Genomic DNA, 4,434 nt, shown 5'->3' with positions numbered 1-4,434 from the left:
AAAAAAAGCGGAAGGGAGATATTTGACAACCTCGTATAATATATCTATGACATTCAAGCTTCTAATGGTAGTTAAGTAAAATTTCTATATGTCTGAAACAGATGGTATCGCAGTGCGAATGGTTTGCGCAGTTAGAACTCAATCAATTGCAGTCACGCGCAACAACCATTCAGAAAGGTGAACACCATATTGATTATATAGTATCTAAGCTAAATTGTCACACACGTAATCTCTTATATTTCCGTTGTTAGGTTTCTCCATTTATAAAGCAGTTATTCGATGAAGACCCTTCCTATTAAATAACAAACTAAATTAAGTCATTAAAATACACACAAACTACTTATTATGATAAAAGACAACAAAACTCCTTGTGAACGCCCACATAAAAGCTCAAAAGTCCTTAATCCAAACGGTAATACGTATAAAATTAAAACTAATTATGTGAATTTCCTTTGGGGTCCAAAATGATTATAGCTCCGAAAACAAACATGACAACGCCTACAATAAAACTGAGCGCCGAATGCAAGCAAAACCAACGAGAAAACAGAAACAAAGTTGAAAATAAGCTCACATTTAAAGGAAGCAGCAACGAAGGGTGCCGAAAATAACAGCAACACCAACACAAACACTTGCTTGTGTGTAAGTGGCCAAATTCCCATAAGTACCCTGCTTCAGCGGGATCGCGTAGACGGAGGCGTCGGTTGGCGAACAAGTGCGAAATGGAGGGAACCGCTAGTAGCGTTCGGCAACACGTTCAACATGACGCTTCGCTGACGCTGCCAAATTTGACTGACTTGACTGACTTGAGTGACTGATATCGACAAATTGGTTTTCAGCGGCAGAAAAGGAGTAAAACAAACAAACAATATCAATAAATAAATAAAAGCAAAACGGAACATTTCATTGGATTTGTGAATGAGCCAACCAAACTCAGCACTTCAATGCCGTTGTGTTTCGGCAAACTGATCGACAGCGATCAGCCAGTTGGCAGCTTCCTAACCATTTAAATTGCGCCAGCGCGTCCAGTCGTCGCAACCGCGTTTCAATGCTGCTGTTATTTGCTTTTTCGGGGCTTACTCTTTTGTCTGCGTGTGTTTCATATATTTGTTTTTTATATTTTGGCAATGGATCAGTGATCGCAATTGCCTAAAATGGATCATCGCCACGCTTAAGCTGCGAATAGGGATAAGACAACTTTAAGAGGCAGCAACGGCGGCGCCTCGTAATTATTAGCACAATATTGGCTACGCATGCGCAGATACTCGCGTCGCGGCGGTTTGCAGTTCATTGGAAGCTGTGTGGTTGACTCCCATTTGTTGCGGACTGCTGCTTGATTTTCTTTTTGTGCAGTGTTATTGTTTAAAGCTATAGTTTAACTTGTTGTTGTTAGTAATTGCGAGCTGTGAGTAAATTGATCACGAAGCGCCAAATCGATCACCTTTGCAAATGAAGATGTTAACGGCAAAGGTGCGAGACTTTTGTTGGAGTGAGTAGTGGATAGGTGCGTTTACGTGTATAGAAATTCTATAAAAACTTGAGTGCTAGAGTTGTGGCTATGTCATGATTCTTTTCACAGAGTCATTGATACCGTATGAGAAAAAATCTATAGTATTTTAAAGCCTCACGATCCTTTTCAATAAATGTATGATATGGATTTTATTATCTGCCACCAAAATTAATCCTTGGAGCACAATTTGAGAACCACAATGCCAAAAACTACAAAAATTAATATAGATCCTTCGGAGACACCTTAGAAGAGTTTCTTTACATTTGTGGAACAAAATCAATGTGATCAATTCAAATTCATAAATCTATCATCAGATTCCCGATATCTTCTATATAATGATATTGATCACAGCATAGCTTCTATAAGAGTGTACAGCTGCTGACTTACGTCGATGATATTGATGGCATTGGCCTCAGCAACCTCGCCATTAGTTCTGCTTTCTCCAAGCTGGAAGAGGAGGCGAAGCAAATGGGTTTGGTAGTCAACGAGGGCAAGACGAAATATCTCCTGTCATCAAACAAACATTCGTCGCATTCGCGACTTGGCATCCACATCACTGTTGGCAGTCATTACTTCGAAGTCGTACAGTATATCGTCTATCTTGGAACCAGTATTAACACCAAGAAAACTGTCAGCCTCGATGTCTTGTCGGCCGAATGGATGGAAACACTCCAGCTCTGAGAGTATTCGACGCAGTACCCGCCAGGGGACGCAGAGGAAGACCTCCACTCCGTTGGAAGGACCAAGTGGAGAAGGACTTGGCTTCGCTTAGAATTTCCAATTGGCGCCCGTTCTTCTATATGGTGCAAGCGCATGGACGATGACAACATATGATGAGTCGACGTTACAAGTTTTCGGGAGAAAGGATCTGCAAAAGGTTTATGGTGCTTTGCGCCACGGCGAATATCGCACTCAATTGAACGATGAACTATATGAGATATATGACGACATTGACATACTTCAGCGAACTAAGAGGCAGCGGCTGTGTTGGCTAGGTCATGTCGTACGTATGAACGAAAACGCTCTAGCTCTGAAAGTATTCGACGCAGTACCTGGCGGGGGAAGCAGAGGAAGAGGAAGACCTCCACTCCGTTGGAAAGACCAGGTAAAGAAGGACCTGGCTTCGCTTAGAATTTCCAATTGGCGCCAAACAGCTAAAAGAAAAGACGACTGGTGAGCTGTTGTAAACTCAAAAGCTCAAAAAGAGTTTCGAACTTGTAAAAAATTTAAATACTCGAAAAATATTCTGTATATAACAAGAATATTTAGGTTTGGGTCTCCATGGTGTTGATAAGCTTCATATGGACTTAGATTTCTGTGCGGCGAGTGAATTTTTCCAAGTTTGTAAACAAAAAGAAGTCTCAAAGGGCCTAATCTTGGAAGTGCGCAGAGAGAACAGCAGTACATTCTTTAATAAGAAACAAACTCCTTTGGGATGCACTTAAACAGCGTCAAGGTCTACAGAGTGTTCACAAGCGGAACAGAATGCCAAAACAGCTCCCTCGTGCCCAATATTTCATGCAGAATCTTCAATGGGTTGTCCAATATGAGGTTATTGTTTTTCTCACGCTATCTACCACAGTAACCGCTTTCAAGCGCCTGGTCGTGGCTAATCAAAAATTGATGTGGGACCACGTCGGAGCACGTTCAACCAATTTTTGACGATCGGTCGTCTTTGAACGAGAACAATCACGCTATATAGCATTCAAGTGCTCTTTGATTTCAATTCGCGATTTCCTTTCCAAAAAATCGGGTGGCCGCTGCCACAGACGTTCAAAACAAAACAATATGTCCGATTTCTTTCACTTGTAAATGTGGAGTCATTAGACTATGCAGCCTAATTACTTATGGAAGCGCCCTCGTTAGCTAATAACATTCTTTGATCTCTAAACTCTTTACGACGGGATAGTCGACTGCGATTTCTTGAGAGCTACAACTCTCCGAGTATAAATGTAAGTGAGGTTAAAGAGGTTGAGTTGAGAGATTGAGGAAGAATCAATCTTTCAACTCAACCTCTTTAACGAGCTCATCAGTTCCGCAATTGACTCTTAAATGCGGAAATAATTTCGTATAAATTAGTTACTTAATGAAAGCAGAATTGGCAGGGATCTTATGAATTTCGAAGCCTCACTAAATCTATTGTTCACAGTATGCGCCCGCTCATTATATGTATGTATGCTTCGCAAGGATATTGAAATTTGCAAATATTTCTGGTGACACGAAGAGCATGACTCGTATACTCGTTTATGTTTGTATGTATATATAAATGAGCGTGCTACTAAAAAAAAACTCTCTATAAGAAATATAAAACTGCAATGAACTGTTGACAGTTTCGATTTCTTAAATTCCATAAAATCTCAGCACTTTATTGTTGTTGCTGCACTATGGATGGATTAATCTGTTGATGAGAAAGTCATAATTGGAATTTAAGGTCTGACATAGACATATAGTATGTATGTACATACTCACTTAGTAAACAAACTACTTGTACATAGTATGTGACTAAATGACTACATACTTCTCCGATTACAACGCACCGTTATGAAGATTTCGCACGGCATCGTTACGCTACTCAATTAACCAAAAACTCAACGGCTGATCACACAGCCGACAGGCGATCGACCAATCAGTCAAGCAGAGCAGAGGTACACAGTGCAGCCATTGATGTAGTCCAGTTACTTGGTTGAGTTGATTTTATGGATTTTATCACTTAGCAGGCCGTCGAAGTGGTCAATCAGTGCTGTGGTGAAAATGAGTTGGCCCAAATCTGTCAGAGCGTAAACACAGGCGCCCACAAAACCTATGGTTAAGTTTACGAGTACCCACGAGACACATACAAGCGCACACGAAGGCATCTAAGGGCTAGTGAAATCTGTGAAAGGTTATTGGACTACTGCTTACTACACCAACAACTACTTAACTCATGT

This window comes from Bactrocera tryoni, chromosome 1 (assembly GCF_016617805.1).
Source record: "Bactrocera tryoni isolate S06 chromosome 1, CSIRO_BtryS06_freeze2, whole genome shotgun sequence".
NCBI classification, from domain to species: Eukaryota; Metazoa; Arthropoda; class Insecta; order Diptera; family Tephritidae; genus Bactrocera; species Bactrocera tryoni.
The sequence above is the reverse complement of the archived record's forward strand: the minus strand, read 5'-3'. Positions refer to the sequence as shown.